General features: G+C 37.2%; 2 long non-coding RNA genes across 2 annotated transcripts; both read right to left on the bottom strand.

Annotated features, from left to right (window-relative positions):
- Positions 1-4,915: 4,915 nt before the first annotated feature.
- Positions 4,916-5,432, bottom strand: LOC133815210 (uncharacterized). The gene is made up of 3 exons (XR_009884815.1): positions 5,338-5,432; positions 5,072-5,221; positions 4,916-4,979 (listed from the first exon to the last, which is right to left on the bottom strand). It is a non-coding gene; the product is annotated as an uncharacterized LOC133815210 (long non-coding RNA).
- A 4,485-nt stretch (positions 5,433-9,917) lies between these two features.
- LOC133815206 (uncharacterized) lies at positions 9,918-10,335 on the bottom strand. The gene is made up of 2 exons (XR_009884814.1): positions 10,290-10,335; positions 9,918-10,204 (listed from the first exon to the last, which is right to left on the bottom strand). It is a non-coding gene; the product is annotated as an uncharacterized LOC133815206 (long non-coding RNA).
- Positions 10,336-24,189: the final 13,854 nt, after the last annotated feature.

Genomic DNA, 24,189 nt, shown 5'->3' with positions numbered 1-24,189 from the left:
CTTCTCTAGGTTAAGCCTAGTTAGCAAGTTCCCTCTCGAGCCCCTGGACCTGGACTGTAAGATGGTCCCTCTCATCATTCGACGTGGAGAGGTCTTGAGCCGAGTCAGCAAATCGCTAAGCCACTATATAGGTCTGCACAAGAAAAATAACAATAACAATGATAAGAAAAAGAAAAAAAAAGAAAGAGAGAGAAAAGGGATAAGTCCAACATAAGATGCATGAACTCACCCAAGCAGCGAAACACACAAGAGTCTCCCCGAGCTCCGACATAGTAAAACTCCCAAGACCACTCCAATCAGCCTCAGGAAGGTTCGTAGCGATCTAGACATACCGTTGCCCATAAGAGGCCGCCATGTGGCCCACCCAGGGCACCCCTTCCAAGCCAAGGGCACTTGGTTGAGTAAGGACATATGACCTGCTCGCCAAAGGAGGAGGGGGCACAAGAAGATCGGAAAAATGGGCCCCTGATGGACCAGGAGGGGGCGCAGGAAGATCGAAAAAATAAGCCCCCGATGGACCAGGAGGGGGCGCAGGAAGATTGGAAAAATGAGCCCCCGATGGATCATGGTCAAGGGAAGCCTGAGGAAAAGCATCGAAGTCCTCAGAATAAGGACAGACGAAACCCCTCGGCATGACCTGTTGATCCTGGGAGTGGGAGGCCATGTCACGGTCTGTAGGGGCTAAAGGAGGGCACCCCCTGGGAGATGAAGAAGGTTTGTGGGGTTGCCTATGTCCAAGGGAGACCCCCTCTGGTACATGCTCACCCTCACCCCCATCCGAGTGATGTTTAGCCGAAGCAGCCTTCTTCTTCTTTGATCCAGGAATACTCCACAACAACCCGGGATCCGAAACCAAGGACAGCTTGTGAAAGTTGAGTCTGTCCACGGTGAAGAGGTGTGCATCCATTTTCTCAGCAAGGTTAGCCTCAAGAAAATTATCCACTGCATTCGCCTCCGACCCGACAACTCCAGGCGTGGAAAAATGCTCAGCACAATCAACATAGTTGCTGACACAAACATAAGTTCCAAAACAGTAAGTTTTAAAAAAAAAGGGGGGGGGGGGGGGGGGGGCTTGAAGTACTTACTAGGGGCTGAGTGAAAGTTCTCACGAACAGAGAGGGGACCCTTGACAAAGAAAAAGTCATGTTTCCAAGAACCTGTGTTGGATACAGCGCCCTCTATCAAGGAGACTGAAGTATTGGCATTTTGCAGAAAATAAAAGCCCTTGGACTTAGGAGAGGGCATGAGATTGTACATGAAATGCACCTCTTGGGCCATAGGAGCACGCTCGAAACGATCCATATATGAGATGAAGAGGCAACTCAAGGTCAACCAGCTGTTGGGCGCCAGCTGGAGTGTAGCAAGGTCAAAATGATTGAGAACCGTGAAGAAAAATGGGTGTAATGGGATTGTACCACCCGCTTTCAAGATATGCTCGCTCATAGCCATGGAACCTAGATTTGAACAGTTAGCCCGGCACTTGTTCGAAGGAACGTATAATGTGTATTCTGGGCGAACACGGTAGTTCTCCATTATTTCCAACAGTTTATTTTCGAACACATGGGACACTAGAGTGGATGCCAACAGGAGGCCAGTGTCCTGATCATCAGCAGTCACCTGTCATCGCCCTCTCTTCGCATATCTGCAAAACTAAAAGAAAAAGGTGAAGTGGAAACAGGGCACTTTACCCTCTATTTTTCTTCCTAGCAAGGGTCTTCCACCGAGACACCGGATGTGAAAGTGCTAAGCTAGGGTAGATCGAGAATAAGGGTTGAGGAGAAGACGGGACGGCCCCATGACAGTCATTAGGGGAAAACAGGTAGGTTCAGGCGGGAGATTTCCCTCCATAAACTCCAGCTCCATCTACAAATCTAAAAGGGTCACCCTAAGGTTCGCTACATGGTCGTTAAGGTCAAGAGGGAAAGGTACTCCGTCTCCCCTCAACACCGAGTCTATTTCGCTCTCTACCACCCAAATCTTACACCTAACTTCAGCCATATGCTCAAGATGACGAATGTGGGCCAGCCTTAAGGTGTTGTAGTCATGGTGAGGATTGTCCTCAGTTGACTCCGAGTCTGAAGACAAGTCAACAAACTAGACCCCCGGAGGAGTGTCGAATGAACCTTCACATGCCATGAGACCCTGTCTCGAAAGCAAAAAGGGTTCATGTATAAATGAGAGGATTGCTACAAAACACAAAGGAATGGGCTCAAAACCTCTAGGTACAAGCACTTTAAATAACCCACTACGAGGTATGAATAAGGGCATGCAACTGGGTTAACTCACGACAAGCTCACGCCAAAATACCCCCTCTCAAATGGTGCTAATTTGGACCCAATAAACATGAGGGAGAAAGAAAGTATACCTCAAGCAAGTAAAATTGGGTGTTGTCGTGGTCAAAAGGAGGTTGGGGGCCGAAAGAACTGTCATGTTCAAACTGAGGCAAGTGGCCGAAAGTACGTGTCTACAAAAACAAAGGAAAGGGGTGTTTTAGTGCTCAAATGCCTGCATGGATATAGACCTACAAGAAATGAACTCAAATATATATATAAAAAAAAAGGAAAGAGAAGGGAAAAGATAACAAAAATGAGGTTGTGGGGGATTGAACCCTTCATCTCTTGAAAGGAGCAAGGATCCCAAAACCACTAAGCTGAAGAGGTAAGGTGTAAATAATAGGCTAGGCATGAAGGCCTATTTATAAGAATCAAAGAGGAAAGTCCACCAGAGCACCTAAAGGTCCTCTCATAGACTGAGGGGCAAATGTGGATGCTTAAAATTCCACGCTTGTGATAGGTCGAAAACACACACATTTGGGTCTCTGCCGTGGAAAGGGGCTTACGCAGCTGGGCACACCTTGCCCAGGCCAGCACCTCACGCGCCCATGGCATCCCAGACGGCCTTGCCTAGCCTCAGCCGTGTCACCAGGGCCTCGCAAAGGATTGTCCCGCCTTGCCTCGGCTGTGCCACCAAGGTCTTGCGAGGGATGGCCTCGCCTCGCCTCGCCTCGGCCGTGCCACCAGGGCCTCGTTAGGGATGGCCTCGCCTCACCTCGGTTGTGCCATTGTCTTGCACCCGCCTCCCCTTGGCGCACCTAGCGACGGCCTCACGAGACCATTGTCTCGCACCCGTCTCCCCTCAGCGCACCTAGCGAGGGCCTCGTGAGACCATTATCTCGCGCCCATCTACCCTCTGCACACCCAGCGAGGGCCTTGAGAGACCATTGTCTCACACCCGTCTCCCTCGGCGTACCCAGCGAAGGCCTCGCGAGATCATTGTCTTGCGCTCGTCTCCCCTCGGCGCACCCAGCGAGGGCCTCGCGAGACCATTGTCTCACACCCGTCACTACAAGAAAAAACAGTATTCATAACACTTAAAAACTGCTAACCGGGAGTATTGATAACGCTTCTAAAAACGCTAACCTAGCCCCTGTTATTAAAAGTCCTGTCTTTTCTATAACAGTATTTGGATGTTATCTTAAACTTTTCAATAACATATTTTTAGTTGCTATAATATTCAAATAATAACATTTAGTTAGAGTATTTGGTTATAAATTTGACGTTTAATCTTATATTTCTTACATAACACTTTTCCACTGTTACATTTGATTATTTTGATAGCATTTTTAGTTTGTTATATTATATAAATCATAATGATTTGTTATGATTATAATATGTTTCTAAATCATAACATATTAAAAGTCTAGTAATAAAATTTTGTTACTTTAGTGTGGATAATATATTTTAAATTTTATTTTGATAAGTATACTTATATGGTTTTTTTTAATTAAAAGATTTTCATTATTGTATTTTGATAAAAAAAAATCAAAATTAATCATAAAATGTAATTCTCAATAGATTGATAAACCATAAGTATTACATTAAACAATAACTAATTCAAACCATGAATGTGTTTACTTCATGAGATCTTAGTTCTAACTTAAGTTTGAAAGCATAACATAATAAAGTTTTATAATCTTGAACATTTTTTACTTCAAAAATGAAAAACGAAAACATTACAAGATACACAAAAGTAAATCATGCATGAAACTTGCTCCATCCTTCAATTCATCATCCTTTGTGCACTTGTCTTTGTTGTGAGTCCATATGCTTAGCTACAACAAAATTTAAATAATTAATGCTTCAACTTAAAGTTAATAGTAAACTAAAAGAGTACATAAAAAAAGTTGATTCATTATTCTCTTGTTTCCATTATGACATCAGCTTGCTCAACTACATCACAAATTAAATGATTAATACTCAAACTCATACCTGATAGTGAACTATAAAATAGAACAAATAGAACTACTAAAAAAATTAATCAACAATTGTCATGGATGGTTTCCCTTGATTGCATGATAATTATCATGAGTGCCTAATTTCATAGAGAATATGAAAAGATTCCAAGACTTAAAGTTGCCAATATGCAGTGGTTTGGAAATCAATGGCATTTCAATAGAGATGTGTACTTGATAAAAATGATAGAATGATTACAAATTATGAGCTTAGATACCAAAGTAGAAATATCTATTTCCAATAAGATACTAGTGATGAAAACCTATATTTCTCGATAGTAGTGCTTTGGAAAAATATCATAATATAAATTTGATAAAAAAAATATAGAACATCACAGGCCAGCTTACCTTTGAGGCGGGAGGCAACACTACTGTTTGACATATAGAGGTCAACTAAGCCTCTCAGAGGCCGTCATACAAAACCCGTACAACTGAAGAAGGTTCATGTGAATTGCCAGACTCATCATCTCAACTTCAGTTTAGAATTGAATCTCACCACCAATGGCATTACCATCTTTAAACCTTTTAACTGCTACTACTGTACCATCTCTGAGACAACCTTTGTAGACATTTCCAACACCACCTTTTCCAACCAAGTACTTGCTGCTGAAGTTGTTTGTTTCCATCTGAAGCTCTCTAAATTGAAATCTCCACAGGTTTCCAAGGAAAACCTCCTCATGATGTTGCTCTGAAATTTTTTAAAGCCTACAACTGTTAATCTCTTCTTCTTCTGTTTCTTTTTTAATGATATTGCTTAAAAAATAAGTTAGGTTTACTAACCGTTGACGTCAAAGAAAATATGCTGGTTGTGTCTGTACCTCCACCAAAGAAGGAAACCAAACCCAAGAATTAGTAGACAAATGCAGCCTAGGCTTGAAGCAAAGGCTAAAGCAATTTTATGGTTTTTGGGTCTCCTAGCAGTTTGAGCATCTTCAAAAGTTGCATAAAGAAGCAAATTAGAGCAGTTGTAACATGTTATTTAATGATCTCTCAAATAATCTATCTTAATAACAACAACAACGATTACAATATAGAAAATAACTTACTTGAAGGTCTTGGCAGGCAACCTTGGTACTGGACCACTTAGATTGTTGTATGACAGGTCCCTAGACCATTAAAAAAAATCCCATAAAACATTTTTATAAACTATTCAAAGTGTGTCATGTTAGCCAAAGATGCAGGAATTGCTCCACTCAAAGTGTTATTGTCCAGTCACCTGATCCAGTTTCAAATCATGTAATTACCATCAAGCTTAACATGAAAATATTTAACTCAAAATTAATCAACAGAGTTTACATACAAGTATTGAAGACTCTTTAAGTGTGATAAAGTGTTGGGAATTTGACTATTGAAGTTGTTATTGGAAAGATCAAGTGTGTCAAGATTTTGGAGCCTCCCAATCTTAGAGGGGATAGGACTTGTTATATTATTGCTCTGTTATATTATTTAATCTTTCTCAAATTAAGAAACTGATCTCAATTGTTGTATGTTATTAGTTTAAATAAAAAATATTGATATTGTTGTTATTTGACTCATTTAAGTGGGGAGAGATAAAGAAATTGTTTGTATTGGTTTTGATGTGTATGATTTGGTAGTATAATTATTTTGGTTTCTAGTGGAATGTTTATTATACGAATATGAAAGGTTATTAAGGTTATTTGACAATGCTTAACTTGTACAAAACTAGAAGAGACTACACGCACTATAACATCAAATCATGCCCTATGTCTAACAATAGAGGCTCTTAAAATATCTATCAATAAAATACATTGATTTACCATTTTCACAAGTCCATAATATTCATATAAATAGAAAAGCATAAATTATACATAAATAAAACTATCAAATAGAAATATAAGTAAAAAAACTTAATAAAATATAAAAACCAAAAAGCTAACTTGAGACACAACAACGATTGTTAATAGCCACAATGCAAATATTATTCCAATATATATTTCAATTCACAATTAGGCAATAAAATACTAAATAGTATCTTCATCCAATAGAGTTCGACCACTAGGAGGCAATACAACAAGAAAAATAAGCCCAGAAAGGGATATGAAAGAATTTAAAATACAGAAGAGAAAAAAGCACAGATAACTCTATGGAGATTTAAAGAGTATCTCCATGCAATACAATTCCTCATAGTTTCCATTAATAGTGAAAAAAAAAACAAAGCAATGTAGGATTCAATCACATTGTAATCAGAGTGATCAAAGAAGTACCTTACAAAAGGATTTAACTATTCCATTAAACATGTATAGCATCAATAAGAAAAGCCACAAGTAAATCAATCAAATTCAAGGTCTCCAAAGACTCAACTACTTGATCATTTGGAAACAAAAGAAATACCTTATCACAATTCATAGTGGAAAGCATTAAAAAATTAATGGCGTAGAAACTAAATCATGGGTCTCAACAAAGTTTACACACTTGGGTAATGGAACTAGGCACCCTTTCTTTCTTTTTGATAAAACAAAAAATAATTCTGACTTGATTTATTCTATTATTATTTTGTTATATGTTTTGGTAAATGTCTAATATTGGGGTTTTCTTTCTTCTGGTGTTAGATTTGGTCTTGGTATCAAAATATTTAATTATGAATTAAATCCATAAATGTTACTCAGTTGAAAAGACTTGTTGCTACTCTTTTCGTAAAGTCACTCACCAAATGACAGCCTAACATCACCAAGGAAGTTGAAAAAAGCTGGTTTAATGACATACCATATATATGTATGCATATCAACCTAATATTCTATGAAATAGCGACTAAAATTTTCTCTCTATTACTGAGCAATAGCGAGAATTTTAAATGTCCTCTCTATAGTTCAACAATAGAAACAAAGTATTAGCGAGGAAGTTTAATGATAATTTTGTTATCTCTATTCGATATAGCGAGGATTTAGAAAGCTTTAGCGACAAAAAAAATCGTGTCTAAAACCCAATTTTGTTATAGTGCCAACACAAAATGATATTTTGGTTTCTTTAAGAAGCTTAGGGACCCTAAAAAAGGAAGCAACTGAGGCAAAGCTGCTTGCAATACAACTGAAAAGGACCTCAAAATCTATACAAAAAGATTATTACACCATTTAAAAGTGTGTGTTTTTAACAATCTAATTAATGTACCAATCATCAAACAAACCAAGCAAACACAATTCAATTGTAAAATAGTAATACTAGATAAGTCTATATAAAATCAAACACCATTTCCCCTAGACTAGAAACTAACCATCTGCCAATATCAATTCAACTAATTCAAAAAACATGCATGTTTTCTTCCTTATCTCACCGCAACACACAAATTTCTCAAATCCTACTTCACTAAGACACACAAGTTCTCAACCTTCTGTTATCACCGCAGCACACAACAATGATCTCAGAACCTACTTCACTATGGATGAATATTTAAGATATTCAAACTCATCTAACATTAGCATAATATTAAAACAAAGGTAAAAGGCATACCACTTCCAAAATGCAAACAAAAGTAAGAGTCTCCCGTGAAAGATTGCTTGCACACAAAGTATCTTGCCTCTTCTCTTGGAGGCAGCCATCCAGAAAAGTTTTAACTATATTACAAATAGAATAAAAATACAAAGATAGAGCAATATAACAGCACCAAACACAAATCTCATTATTTATGATCAAAACCCATACAATCAATATTTTAAATTTTTACATGAATAAAAGCCTGATAAATTTAGATTCTAGAATATGCATAAATCAAATCTGTAAAATCCAAATTTCATACACAAAGGCCAACAAAAGAACTAAAGAAAAGGTAATCTAAATCCATATTCTCAAATCACAAACATTAAGTATTAAGCACCATATTCTCACACTTACAACATCTCTAATTTTTCTCTTTGTATTCTCTCAATTAGAAATAATTCCAACACAAAAAATTATATATGTATTGACTATATTCAAAATGTTTTCTTGATATAAGTTGAATAAAGCTAAAGAACACAAATGGAGAAATAATTTGGATCATTTTAAGCAAACAATCCACATATATAAAAAAAATATATGTTGAAAAGGCAAGGAGCACCAAAGCCATAATACAACAAATAGGCCTGTATTAAAAAAAATTCAAATTTATATTAGTTATAACATACTATGTGTCTTGTAGATACCTAAAACTATATAAGAATACTTTCTATTGTAATATAGAATATCAGTTTAGCTTCTTGACCATTCTAGTGATAGAGAAAAGTAGGTACAAATTCATTAAAAAGTGAAAAACACCTAAAACAAAACACAACTATTTTCTATTAACAACACATTAGTTCATAAGAATATAGTGTCATGAGTTATCTAATTAGTTGTCATAAAATCATATTTAATTTCATCTATCTTATCTATATATAATATTCACATTTTGACAAACAGAGAATATAACCCTCTTTCTTAACATTTCTTTATGTACATAGACAAAAAAAAAAAAAAAGGATGGCAAGCACCTATTATTTATCTTTGTATAATATGTACTATATATATACAGAAATTTGGTTATTCATCAATAATATGTAAATGGAAGTTTGACTTACCTGATTTTGAAATAGGGGATCGAAGAATCAGATCAGCAATAAGGGGAGAAACCAAGACTTATACCCACTAATAATACCCCAACACCAAAACAAAAATCAATACAAGTTTTACTTAACAAACTAAAACACTAAATATCAAAATCAAAGTAAACAAAATCAAAATGCCTTTCCTCTTGAGCTACTCCGAGAGAGGCTTCGGTGAGGTGAGAATTTGAGAGAGGTGAGGGAAAGAGGAGAGTGTGAGAAAGAGAGGCCCTGTGAGTGTTTGAATTAGCTAGCATACAACCTCTCTAGTTTTAATTTTCTCTGTGTTATCTCAATTAGAAACAAATATATATAATCAATATTCAAAACACTTTCTTGATATTAATTTGAAATCTGAAAAAGAAAAAAAAACTACAGAAGAAACTTACAACTTCGTGAGTGATTGGGTTACCTGGGTCTTGGTTTAGCTGCTCCGTGCTCGTGTTGCTCCAACAGCTCAACGGGAAAGAGTGAAGAGAGACAAAACGTGGTGTTGTTAAGTCGGACTTTAGAGTATCAGGACTTGAGGAAGAGAGAGTCGATACTCTGTTAGAGAGAGAGCTTTAGCTAGGCGTGGACGTGGTCAGATTTCAAAGCTAAACACTTAAATAAATAGCTTTAGCTAGGCGTGGTCATGGCGTGATGGAGAGAGTCGATAGACTCGGTGAGAGAGAGAGCGATGGAGAATGGAGAGGGAACTGATAAAATGAAGGCGAGAGAGAGAGGATGAGGCGTGATTAGGGTGTGGAGTTCAGATATTAGAGATGGGCTGAAACCGAGTGAGAGAGAGAGAGAGAGAGAGGAAACCAAATGATTTTTTTCATTTTCATTTGGCCATAAGTACTTTCACTTGCCGCCTCTTTGGGTAAAATTTCTGCTTGTTTTTTTTATTAGGATAGATTTATAGCACTTTTAAATATACATAATATTTTAACGTAATATATAAGCAAAATTGTTGTAGTGCTCTTATGTTTGTTTCATAGGAACAAACTATGATTATTCAAAGAGAATATATACTCTAATGATGACATTCAATTGCTTAGCACATAACATTCACATAGGAAGGCCACATAACTTAGAAGTTACCAATTTAAAATTGAGGTCACAATTATTGATCAAACAATAAAATAGAAACCATGTGAAACAAGTAGTATGAATTCTCATGTTAAATAAACCACTCCTAACCTGCAGAAATTGAAGATAATATATATGACAAACTGACTCAAAAACAATAATAAAGTTAGAAAGTACTTTACCAAAACCTAAAAAGAATGCCCAGTTAGATTCAAAAAAGTTCAGCCGTTTGTCCAGATCTGAATTATGAAGGTTCCACTTGTACCTTACAAGATAAAAGATGAAATTAGTATAACACTCTGCAATAGTAAGTGGAGCAGCTTAGAAAAAGAAAAAAACTCATCACACACTCGAAACAGAAGTAGGCATACATCCAAGAGACATGAAGAAAATTTAGTGTTGCCCTAATGTAAGGTACAAATCATGTCACGGAAACTTGTATATATAAAAACCATATCATTATATGTGAGGACCCCACTGTATATAGGAACTTATTGCATTTTCTTTCCTTTCCAGATATTGCAAATAAGCATATCTGGTGATAATTTGTTTGTCCCAAAACAATATGGCGGCAATGGAGGAAAGTATATAATAGTGCATAAATCTCGAAGAAATGGAGAAATCATATAAGCTAGAATTTTAGATATATATGAACAATGCAACATTCAAGAAAGTATATAAACTGCAATATCTGATATATTTTACCTCTATGAAGAAGAGGCTTAAAAGAAGTATAGAATACAAATGCTCTCCTATTACAATCAGGAGCCTAAAGATTAATAAAATAGTAAAGATCTGAATGAATCAAGTCTATCAAAAGCAAAAAAAAAAAAAAATCAAATCTTACTCTCCCAGCCCATCATGTCTTCGAACATGACCTGTACTTTGCAAGGTTAATTTCTCTTCCTGTCCCACAGGATCACTTTCACAGGACCAGAGTTCTGTGCGGCTTCAAAACCATACTTAGCAATGTCATTGTACCTGTATTTAATATTTAGACCCATGAAAACAAAAGAAAGATTAATTATGGGAAGAGAATTGTATGTATTACAGAAAAGGAACACAATCTTGTTGTCACTTGAAAGTGTTGATGGAATGAGTTGTTGTTTTTCATATGTAATAAGACCATAAATTGACTTAAATAAGATTAAGAAATAAAATTGGATGAACCCCAAAAGGTTGGTCAGTAAGGACAAATGCTGGAATGGGTGGGTAGGCGCACTGTTCCAGGGTTCAAAGGTGGGCAAATTTCATGACACTATTATTAAAATTACATGAAGAGAAACAAAAATTTTAGGGAATATAACATCTTTAGTTTTGGCTGTGAGGTTTTGAAGAGGAAAGAGGGAAAGAAAAAACCCTAATTTCTGAGAGGAGCACACATTCGAAATTGAAGAGAGAAAGAGGGAAAGGGGAAAGAGGTTTAGATGGAATGAAGGGGTTCTTTCCATAGGCAGGAGACTTCTTATTTACTTAAAAAAGATATGAAATTGAAATCTGACGTAACAAAAAATACCTCACATAGACAAATGAAGGTCAGAGTGCTTTTGCCTGGTTCTTGCTTCCAGCAGGAGAAATGCAGTGAGGGAGAATCGCGTGAGGGGCAGAGGAGGCAAGTGGGGTAGATAGAATTTTCATTAGGCGCCTTCTTTCTATTTCATTTGGCGTCGAAATTGTCTGTGAAAGAAAAAAATTAAGCCTGTGTTTTTTTTTAATTTGCCTATTAATAACTCTTTTTAAAATATGTCATTTTTTACTGTAATATATACTCAAAATTGTTGTAGTGCGTCTCCCCTCGACACACCCAGCGAGAGCCTCGCGAGACCATTGTCTCGCACCTCGCACATCATGCAGCACCCCACGTCTCGCGCCTAAGAGGTGCACGTCAACAGGTGCCTCGCTAGGGGAAGCGTCTAGCGCACCAACATGCGCCTCGCTTGGGGTGGCATCTCATGCACCAACAGACGCCTCGCTAGGGGTGGCGTCTCGCGCGCATAGTAGTGTCTCGCGAGACAAGCCCACTTCACTTGGTCCTACTCCACTAATGTGGTCATGGATTGCCACATGAGCCTCATGCCACAAGCGAGGGATCATTCTCTTAACATTAAGTTAAGAAAACTTTACCAAACCTAATAGAGAACAATAACTTGTTCAGGACAAGTTCCCCAAGAAGACAAGCATCTCGCGGGGGTAGCCGCATCCTTAGGGGTCTCGCGAGATATGACCTCTGCAAGGCATCTCGCATCATTAGGGGCCTCACGACACATGGCCTCCCCGAGGCGTCTCGCGCTGCATATATAGCAAGCGTCACAGCGATTCGATGCGAAGTTAGAAGAGGTACGAAGTGAATTTACAAACCAAAAGGAATTAGAGTACGGAGACAAGGCCCACGCCAGACAAGTAGTGGTCGTACAAGTAAGGTACCTGTTGTGGTCCTCACCAGCCAGTCTCTAACACTCATACTGGACAAGTAGTGGAGGCACAATCAAGTACTAAAGTGGAGGTGCTCCCACAAACTCTGACCATGTACTAGACCCGACACCACTACGCCTAATACCACTCTCCTAACAATGTACTTGTGTACAATCTGGTCCCCTGAACCACAATATATCAGCGGCCATTAGAGCCCACTATAAAGGAAACCCCACTTCAACATTCAAAGGGGTTGGAAAAAACATTGTAGGACCATACCAGAAGAAATACAAGTTCTTTTCATCATTTTCGTTATGCAACTATTCTCTAAGTTTTTGTTTAGATTTTTGAAGTTTTTCATCGATAAGCCCTTTACTTTAATTTTTCTAACTTAACTTCGTTGACGAGTTCTCACCATCAACAGTGGGGATCACCAACTTTAAGAAGGTTCAAAACCTTTGTCCAAAAGCTTATTTCCCCCTATTCTCTAAGCACTAAGAGATCTCTCTAGGAAATAGCTCTCTGGAATTATCAAGCCTCTATGGTGTATTTTCCAGCCAAGTGCTTTCTGGATGGAAAATGGTGTTTCTTTCAAGTGAGCAATAGGCTCCTATTTATAGATTTTAGAGACACCCTTTGAATTTCAAATTCCACCAACCCCCATGGCTGTTACCAATGATTAGTTGGGTTATTATGGAATTAATAATGAGATTTGGGAGTTATTTGGGTTTTTTGAGCCGTTCAACAAAGATTGAAAAAACTAAAAAATTGGTCAGAAATACACCTGTGGTCGCGGCCAGGGACATCAGTGGCCGTGGCCACTGCTCTCTGTCCCACAGGAAATGACCACTAACATTCTATGGCTGCAGCCACTGACTAATTTCAGCACTTGAAAATGTGATGTTTTTCCAAACGGTTCCAAACCCTCCCAAATGATTTTGTAACCCCCAAAACACATTATTGGGGTTAAAATCATATCTCTAACAGCCATTTCACATATGGCTATTATGAAATTCATCTCAATATTGTGTAACACCAAATTTACACAATAAAGGGTAATATTTGGAAGTTACAAATTTGTAACACCAAATATGTTACATATTTGGATATATCTCATATATCTAAATATTGTAACTCTCTATTATATGTTACAATATGTGACACTCTTTGTCACATTTATTTAATCTAAAAAATTATATTATAATATAATATAATATTACATTATATTATAAAATAATATAACACCATGTTGTACTCCACTACTTGCTGGGTACGGACCTCATAGGCATGCTAGGGGAGTACTTGCTATGAACAATTCTTGTACTGCCACTACTTGTCTGGCGTGGACATTGTGTCCGTACTCTAACTCCTCTTGGTTTGTAGGTGCATTCCATAACTGTACGAGCTCCTTGAGTCATACATAGGCTTTCACCCCCAGAAGGTACCTTATTCTTCAAGTATTGAAATCCCTATACGTTATCATGGATGACACGGTTTCAATATGCCTGGGAGGCAAGGACCTCTCGTGATGGTCCTATGGAAAGGATACGTAAGGGGCCTCTCATTCCTTAGGCGTGATATCCTTGGTGCTAGGTATGACATTTTAGGCGAGGCGTGCAACTAGCGAGTCCTTCGGTGCGAGATGTGACGCCACATTCGAGGGCTAACCTCGCGAAACCCTTGGCGGAAGATGCAATGCTCCGCAGGTGAGGAATGTGCCTCGCAAGACCTACATGGTATGAGATGGGGCACACGACATGTCCTCGTGAGAAACATAGCATGAGGAAAGTCTCCATAGGTGACGCTGTGCCTCCTGAGACCTGCAAGGTGCAAGATGGGGTGTGTGACGTGGCCTCGCGAGACGCTTGGCACGAGGTGAGGCTTCGTATGCGAGGTGTATCATCGCACACATGCGGCGCCATTGGTGCGAGGCCATGGCGTGAGATGGTGCCCTAATGTGCGCACGAGGCCTTTGGCACGACGCATCCTGATTCGTGTGCGAGGCCTCTGGCACGAGACGGTGGCCTTATGGACGCACGAGGCCTTTGCAGCGAGGTGCATCCTGATGCGCGCGCGAGGCCCCTAGCACAAAATGGTTGCCTAATGTGCTCATGAGGCCTTTGGTGTGAAGTGCATCTTGATGCGCGTGCGAGGCCCCTGGCGTGAGACGGTGGCCTGATGCACGCATTGGCCTTTGGTGTGAGGTGCATCCTGGTGGGCGCACGAGGCCCCTGGCGCAATACGGTGGCCTGATAAGCATACGAGGCCTTTGGCATGAGGTGCATCTTGATGCGCGCGTGAGGCCCCTGACGCGAGATGGTGGCCTGATGCACACACGAGTCCTTTGGCGCGAGGTGCATCTTGATGCACGCACGAGGCCCCTAGCGCGAGATGGTGGCTTGAAGCGCGCGTGAGGCCTTTGGCGTGAGGCGCATCTCAAGGCATTGACGTGAGGCCCTTGGTGCAAGACGAAGACCTTATGCTCGCGTGAGGAGTTGAGGTGAGGCAGGGGCTTGTGGCTCAAGACCATGCCTCGCTTGGTGCTATCGCGGGGCTCTTAGCGCAAGGGGGAAGGTCGGGCTTCGCCATTTCCATCCCAAGCCTATGGTTTGAAGGGGACAAGATGGGAGCCTTGTGCAACTAGAATTTTGACATCCAAAACCATGTTCATGCATGAAAATAAAAACTACCAAAGGCTATGAGGCCAGTTGATTAAATTACTTATACATGATCTTAATTATTTTCATGTAAATCATATATTAAACAAATTAATATAAGAAAACCTAGAGCATGTGTATACAATTGAATTTAAGTAGAGATAATGATAAGAACACTTACATTATATGCAGCGGAATGAATAAGTCCTTCCTCCAATTTCTATAACCCTTGTATGCTTTATGTCGCAAGGTATCACCAAGAAACTGAACCGATCTTCAAATTTCTTCATAGTCTTCCACAGTATCCTTAGAATTACCTAGACTAGAGTGGGAAATTATCAACACATGAGATAGATACAGAGTGAAGAAGAGTAGAGAATATAAAGGCTTAGAACATGACTTTTTGTTATAGAGAGAGTCTAAAACCCTAAAGTTTAAAAACTAGATGTTCTGTTCACCTGTTTTCAATTCTCACTTAGCATTCCTTTTATAGGCTCAATTGGGTCACTTATTTAATTAAAAAATAAATAAAATAATAGGTAAATTCATCTCGTAGGTCGAAATTTTCATGGGCTATAGGCCCGTGAAATTTCCCAATTAATTATAAGCTCGTTGGACTTAAATTTAAGGCACGTATAATTTCCTATTGATTAATTAATTAAATAATTATTTAAATCCTTTATCAAATTAATTATTTATAATATGAACCTTGATTTAAACTTATATTATAATTTAGTCACCAATTTTGTCTGAATTAATAAATTTTCCCTAAAAGCTCTTTTCTTCTCTAAATTGTATAACTCTGTGAAATTATCCAAAATTGACTTGATCAACTTTAATAACTCTAATTGATAATTAAAGAAATTAATTGAGACTGTCTATATGATTTTATACAAGATACTGTGGGGACCATGGGCCTATTAAATCAAGCTCCAATAAGTTATCATAAATTTACTAACTTATTAGTTCCTCGTGACTCCATTAAAGACTTGGAATTGCATTCTTAAATTCATAGAACACTCTATAAGCAATATGGATACGTTATTAGTTATCCATTCTTACAACCATTATTATCACTCAATCCTCTATAGACGGTCTACAATGAGATAATACTAAAATTCCATTTTACCTCACATTGTATTTTATCCTTAAAACACTCAGTTCCTTGTACATGATATTGCAGTATACTAATATTAATTATTGAAATGAGATCTCTATCATTTAGCACCTCGAACTAAATTAAACGAAAATTGTAGTTTTACGTCTTCATTAGAAGCTATAGATGTTCATATCTATGATTAACACTCCAACTCAATTATACTATCGAGTTTCCAAGATGTATGTATGGGCTAGTTCGTAGGGTAAGTTGGTAACAAACAAGTCAGAGAACTCAAATAATACAATCAGTTAGAATACTAACCACTCAGAATTAAGATTGAATTGACATATGATAAACTATATAATATGACTAGAATAGACAATAATAGTATGTTTACTTATGTATCTAAAATCAATATCAGTCCAGTCAGATGTAACGAATACATGCGATCTTATCTACTTTGCTAATGTTTTGGAAAGAACATAACACTACAATGTGTAAGTAGATCATATCGTAGATTGGCAAGTCAGTGTAAATCCTGTGCACTCACTAATCTTAGGACTAACCTATTTTTTAACATATAATCATATTTATACTCCACTGTAATTATGTTACTATAAATACGATTAGCTATAAGCTCGGGATTTAATAGATGTTTATATTAAACAAATAATCATGAAAATAAAACATATGAGCAAAGCAATTGACCAAGTCAAAAATGATTTCTATTCTTTTTTTATAATAAAATGAGATTACAAAGAATTCAGGTTTTAATTAGGGCATAAAACCCCAACAGTTTTCTAGTGCCTTCTTTAATTAGGGCATAAGCAAAACGATAGAATGTAAAGCACAATATAGGAAAATTTCAGGGGTTTTTTTTATGGGTTTTGAGGTTTAATGGATAGCAATTTAGGCCAAAAGTTTAAGGTTTATAGATCTGAAACTAGGTAGCTTAATCGACACGATTCTGGGGTGAGTTTCCTTATAACCGCCTTTCAAAACCATTATTCTGATACACAATTTTTGAGGTGATGGTTTTTCCTAAGAACAGGGCACGTTAATTAGGGGCACACATGGATACACGTATTAGGATTTTAGATATGTTTTCAGCCTGTAGAATCTTTAGTTCAAGTAGTGAAGCTTTTGATCTTTAGGTTGCATTATCCCATGATCTTGAAACTAGGTTACATCCCTAAGTTGCCTCTAACATTCATTTTGTATCAAGGAGAAATAAAACATTAAAAATGAGCAATAAGAAAGGCAAAGCTATCGTAGGCTCCTCTTCCCAAGATAAGCAGGTTACCGAGACCCATTGTCCCCACTTTGGGCCAGTGGTGGAACAGATGGTCGAGGTTAGGTCTGATAGCTTTTTTGAGGCTGAGAGGATTGTGTCTCATATAATCTCAATGTCTTAAGTAACAAAAATTATGAGGAGTCATGGGATCGAGACAGACTCCAAGTTTTATGTTCATCCTGCGATGGACGGTGCGCAGAGCTGCAGCCCCCTGGAGGATATTTTCGGATCCTAAAGTGAGGAGCACCTGAAAGTAGGGGCATTTCTCCCCTTGAGCTCGTACTTCATGGATTTTATGAACTTTTTGAAGCTAGCCCCATTCCAACTTCCCCCAAATACCTATTGCTTCCTTGCGGGGCTTAAGTATTTATTCCATAAGAATGATTGGGAGGAACCCACTCTAGAGGATATCCTTTATTTTTTCTGCCAGAAGGCCAACCTGGACACCAGAACCATAGGTGATGGTGTTTATTACCACACCCGGTTCCCTTAATCTGCCAGCATCATCGACCTCCTGAGGCATCCAAATGATTACATGGACCAGTTCTTCACGTCGAACGAGTTTCAGACCTACGAACACCGCTAATTCAACCGACCTCATAAGTATCATTGCTTTTAATCTCATTTGAGTTTATGGCTAAGTGTTTCCTTATTCTGATCGATGTATTTCCTTGTGTAGCAATTTACAAGAGGTCCAAGACATCTTTAGTCCATTTGGGGCAGTACCAGACCCTCGCTTCTGATCCTCCTACTGAAAATGAGTATCAAGCAGTAGTGAATGATGCTACCATGATGGCATGTGGTTTGCTCATGCACTACAAAACATTTGGGCTAATCCATCATACCAATCTCGGCGGGCCCGTGTGTGACTGCTGAGATAGGCACACATTTTATAAAAAAATAAAAAAATTAAATTATGGGCCTATCTCGGCAAGCCCGTGGGGGGCAACAAATATTGGGTACTAAATTCTTTGCTAAAAAGCACCCTATCCCCTTTTTTTCCCTCTCTTTCTTTTATTTCTTCCTCTTTTCCCCTCTAATCTCTTCCTCTTCCCATCCAACTAGCCACCATTTTTCATTTTTTTTAGTTATATTTGAAGGTTTTGTGTTATTTTTCATTGCCATTTTCATCTAACATAAAGAGTAACTTTGGGTACTTTGTATTGGTAAGTATTTTTCCCTAATTTCTATTTTTTTAAAGTGTGAGAAATATATGTTGATTTATGGATGTTTTAAGTTACATCTAGAGTGGTTAATCTTCATAGAAGACAAAAGGAGCTTGGGACATTGCTTTGGAGCTATCTTGGGTAAGATTTAAATATTTTTTTTATTATCTGGCCGAAAATTAAATTTTGTTAGCTTTAATTTTTGTTATTTTTTTATATATCACAGAGTTAAGTATATTCAGTAATGGTAGTAGTGATAACGAAAATATTGTAGATTAGTTTAGAGTTATTTAAAACATTTTTTAAATTTTGACCGAAAATTTGTGTTATAATGTATTATTTTAATTTTACATTGTATATTGTGCTAATTTAAATCTTATTGTAGAAATGTATATGTTAGATTGGTTATTTTGACATAATTTTCATTTTTAAAGTTTGTATTTTCTTGGTTTATTAGTTTAATGAGATATGATTTTTTAATTTAATTTTTTTGTCTAGTTAATATCTTTACATAATATTGTTAACAGTGTAGGTGGATTTGGAATGACTTAACACTTTGAAAGGTATGTTATTATAAACTTTATGACATATTGATATATTATGATAAAGATAAATGATTGCTAGAGAAGAATTAGGATCTGAGACTTGTGTGCTGAGGAGAAATAAGGATGAAATTTATTGTGTGGTATTGTTTGATTGTTTTGTTGTGATATGTAAAATTGTGGATAGTATGTAGAAATAGGGGAAATTCTGCTCAATTTTTTTTTAATCTCGTAGATGATTTTCAATTCCTCGTTAACTAATATGTTTACAAATTTATGACATTGATATATTATGATAAAGATTAATGATTGTTAGAGAAGAATGAGGATCTGGGACTTGTGTGCTCCGAAGAAATAAGGATAAAATTTGTTGTGTAGTATTGTTTGATTGTCTTGTTGTAATATGTATAATTGTGGATAGTATGTAGAAATAGGGGAAACTGTGTTCAATTTTATTTTAACCCCTTAGATGATTTCAATTCCTAGATACTAAAATTGAATAATATGTTTAAAACTGGGTTAGTATGACCATTTGTTTACCTATAATACTCCTCAATTATTTTAGGTAATTTTAGTTAGAGATGGATAGAGATTGGATGAAAAAAAAATAGATTGTCCAAAGAATATGCAGAGGGAGATGAATATTTCATAAAATTTGCTATAGAGAATGGAGACGAACCTAATATGATATCTTGCCCTTGTGTGAAGTCTGAAAATTTTAAAAAATTAAAGAATGTTGATGTAAGAGGACATTTATATATAAATGGGTTAGGTCAATCTTACAAAAAAATGGATATGGCATGGTGAGATTGTGTGTCAACCCACTTTTCCCAAAATAGCTTTCAATGAGCATGTATCGATTGACGATTTTCTATTCTTAATTTAGTTTCATTTCTAATCATACATATACATTGATTTTTCCTATGCAGAAACGCATGGCAGATGATGAAGATGCACTACTACAAAAAAGGCTTTTTTCTGCGGTTTTTTTACTCAATACACACTGTGGTTTTCGAGAGTATTGAAAAGAGCAGTGTATTCGACCACAGAGAAAAGTGGTATGCCAACCGCGGAGAAAAGTGTCACTTTTCTCTGCGGTTGTAGTAAGCCAGCTGCAGAGAAAGATGTACTTTTCTCCGCGGTTTTTTTAAAACAACCGCTGAGAAAGAAAGACTTTTCTCTGCGGTTTTATTGAAAAAACCGCAGAGAAAAGTAGTGTAATTTTTCAAAACTTTGACGAAGCATAACTTTGTACTCAGTTCTCCGTTTTTGGTGTTTTTTTTTTTAACTTTGGTATTTTTTCGAGATCTGTCTAGCTGCATACAAAAGAAACCTGAAAAAAAAAACAAAATTTTTCAGGTTTTGTCACCGAAAAATCTGAAGAAAAAATATTCAGCAACCAAATTAATGATTTATGAAAAACCTCTCAAAATTTTGATTTCTATTTGTCTATTTCACACAAAACAAAACTCTAAAAATAATGATGAAAAAAAAACAAAAAACTATACAAACAAAGATATATAGATCATTACCTATTTTGAAGCTCAAGAACACAATGTATGCCCAAAAATACAGTGAAAATGGACAATTTTTCGACCAAATCCTAACCATTTTTACTACCAAAAACCTGAAAATAGACAAATATTAAGCATCAACTTCAGTTTTTAACTAAGATTTAGCTAAAAAAGATGAAAAAAAATTTAGTAAGATTAAGGTTGAAAGACATATCGCCGCTGTTGAAGAAGTTTTTCGTGAAATGAAGTAGGTTTACGAACCTTGTGGGGAAGAATGAGTTTATATATAGGTCTGGAAGAAAACCGCAGAGAAAAGTAGTGTAATTTTTCAAAACTTTTACCAAGCATAACTTTGTGCTCGGTTGTCCGTTTTGATTGTTTTTTTTAACTTTGATATTTTTTCGAGATCTATCGAAAGAAAAGACTATTTTCTTGGGATAGATCTCGAAAAAATATCAAAGTTAAAAAAATAACAATCAAAACGGACAACCGAGCACAAAGTTATGCTTGGTAAAAGTTTTGAAAAATTACACTACTTTTCTCTGCGGTTTTTTCAATAAAACTGCGGAGAAAAGTCTTTATTTCTCAGCGGTTTTCTTAAGAAAACCGCAGATAAAAGTAGTGCAACTTTTCTCTGCATTTTTTTTTCAAGAAAACCGCAGAGAAAAAGTTTTCACTTCCCACTTTTCCTACTTTACATTGCGTTTTTTAAAAAAACCGCAGTAACAAAGTTCCTAAGTGTCCTTCAATCCTTTTCTCTGCGCTTTTTATTTTAGATTGAAAAAAAAGCGCAGAGAAACCCTATATTTGTAGTAGTGATGACACACCTTATGAGGATATTGTACCTAGAGAGGATAACCTTTCTAAAGAAAAAAGACTTAGAGGTCAATTAGTGTGTCGAGAAGTATTGAGGTGGCAGAATCAGGGGATAAAATTTCTTGTTGAGTGGCATGAATATGGCCACGTGACCAAAACTCATTATAAGACACTTCAGACTTATCTTGGCTATCTTGCACGCACGATGATACCTGTAGATATCAGTGATTGACCTAATGTTCCAGATATAATATTGACTAGTCTATGGGATGATATTGAGGTAAGATTACTTTCATCTACATATATTTCATTTAGTTATTGAATTTCTTCAACTTAATTACATTAAAATGCTTTCATTACAAAGTACATTTTCAGTTGACACCAAATGTGATAAATATTTTATCTTTCAATCTATTGCTAAGAAATGGATGGATAACAAGTCAATTTTGACTTCCAATATCATATATCAGTTTATAGAAGACCCAGAGTATGCTCGAAAAAACTCAATTGCTTTGACAGTGCCACCAAAACGAACAAATATTCCACCACAGCAATGGAAGAATTGTGTTGCTTCTAGAGATCCAGCTAGTAGTGATCCAAGAGAAGACTTTGTGAATGTAGTCAAAAGGTTACTTTTATTTCAACTTTGTAACACAATGTGTTGACGTGGTTTTTCGCCAACAGTATATTAAGAAATGAGAAGAGTATATTAGCGCTTAATGATAAACCGTAATGAAGATAATAAGAATTCACTCAAAAACATAAAACTTATATGTGGTTCAATGGTTAAAATCCACCTAGTCCACGAGTCGATATTATTACTGTTTCTCTCTCTATTTTGGCAGAGTTTTGGTAGTACAGAATAATGGCCCCTTTCCCTGTCCAATATTCCCAGTATTTATTGGGGAATTCCATGGGCAAGTTTGGGTCACCGCGTCCACACATCGCATGATTATACATATGGTATATAATTAACACAGATTATTCCCATTTACATTGGGATATGATTTGATAACATAATAAACACATTCCTTCTATCTCGGGTAATAAATGACATAGATACAATACAGCCTGGTCATTAATGAGCATATAAAGAATCCCGAGTCTCTTGGGATCCTTCAGTATGTGTTATATCCAGGTCCTCACGAGCTAAATATCTCATACGAGCTCAAGCTTGACAGTTATCTGACTCTGAACTCGTGCTTGATAGTTTTCTGACTCCCAGCTCGTAATAAGTCCAGGATGCCTAATACTAGATTTGACCACTACGAGTCTCGAGCTGCTCACATGGTTAATAACCAGATATTCTACTTGGTTATTCTTCCACGTATTTACCTGACAGCTGTACCCGAGTAGAGTGAGTTAACTCATGCTAAAATTAAGGTGCAATATCTACCCCCCAAGCTCCTGCTCATGTTTGATGTCGTCACTTTCTGACGTACAGGGGCTTTAGACTTCTGTCACATAAAACTGTGCCTACCTATTACTCAAGTACTGAACACGTGGCTTTCTACGACTAGCTTCCATTTGGTTTTCGAGGATTGAAAAAACTGTCCTGTCAAATTTTTGCCACCATGTGGTCTATTTAATCTTAGCCCGTGGATCTCGAGCTAACCCAATTGAATGGCCCAGATTAATTTTCATAGTTGATGTATAAATAGGGTGATCAGTTCTCAAACCTCACCACCTTTGTATTCAAAAAATCCCCATTTTCAAACTCTCAAGCTTCCTTTCTTCTTCTCCAGAATCCCCATAACTTTTCATCGTATCCCAAACCTTCAGAAGCTTTCTAGGAGCTTCCCGTGGCCGTATCTACACCCTCTCCGAATCGAACATATTTCTTGTAAGTATTTTATCCCCTAGTTTGAAAAGTTTTTTTTTTTACTCTTCATTATCCAATGAGATTTTTTTTAACAATGTTCATTATTCGGCATCATTAGGCTATTTATAAGTTCTAATAGGAAATATTTTTTTGGTTTAGGTTCCATGAGTGAACCCAAACATATTTTAGAATTAAGACATTCATAAAATTGGGCAGATTTCTGGGTTAATATGGGGTAGCCTTAATGGAAAATCGGTTTAAAGAATACCTGTTTGGGGTATAGGACCGAAGGGTTTTTAGGTTTAATACCAGGTAGCTTAGGGGTTATGATTCCTTCGGTGGTTTTGCACTAAACCACTTTCCAAAGGAAAGTAGTGGGCCTGACATTTCTAACATGTGGATCCTAAAGTATCTAGGGATTTTAAGAAACCAATGCAAGTAGCCTAGGATATCGTGTTGCATCACACGATGAGGCCAGGACAAACTTTAGCTCGTATAAACTTTCAAACATTGAAAGTAATCCTCTTTGTCCTCCAAACTTCTATGATCATAGTTATAGACCATATTAGGTTGCCTACTTACTAGGCCGCTTTGTCGTCAGGCGATCTAAATTATGGCACCTCCAAAGAAGACCGTTGCGAGCTTATCTACCTAGCACAAGGACAAAGGAAAACAGGTTGCCTCCGAATATCCTATCCCACATTTTGGTCATGTGGTGGAGAGGGAGCTGGTCATCGATCCCAACACATTCTTCGAGGTAGAACATATAGTCTCAAAGATAACGACTCAGGGGAGAGTAAACAAAATTCTGTTGAATCATAATATCGAGCTAGGAGCTGGCGGTCTCCTTGCCCGACCTGCCTTTGAAGGAGAGTGGAGCTGTGCCCCTTTCCAAGATGATTATGGGGCTTGGAGTGAAAAGCACCTG

This window comes from Humulus lupulus, chromosome 1, assembly GCF_963169125.1.
Source record: "Humulus lupulus chromosome 1, drHumLupu1.1, whole genome shotgun sequence".
Classification (NCBI taxonomy): domain Eukaryota; kingdom Viridiplantae; phylum Streptophyta; class Magnoliopsida; order Rosales; family Cannabaceae; genus Humulus; species Humulus lupulus.
The sequence above is the reverse complement of the archived record's forward strand: the minus strand, read 5'-3'. Positions and strand labels throughout refer to the sequence as shown.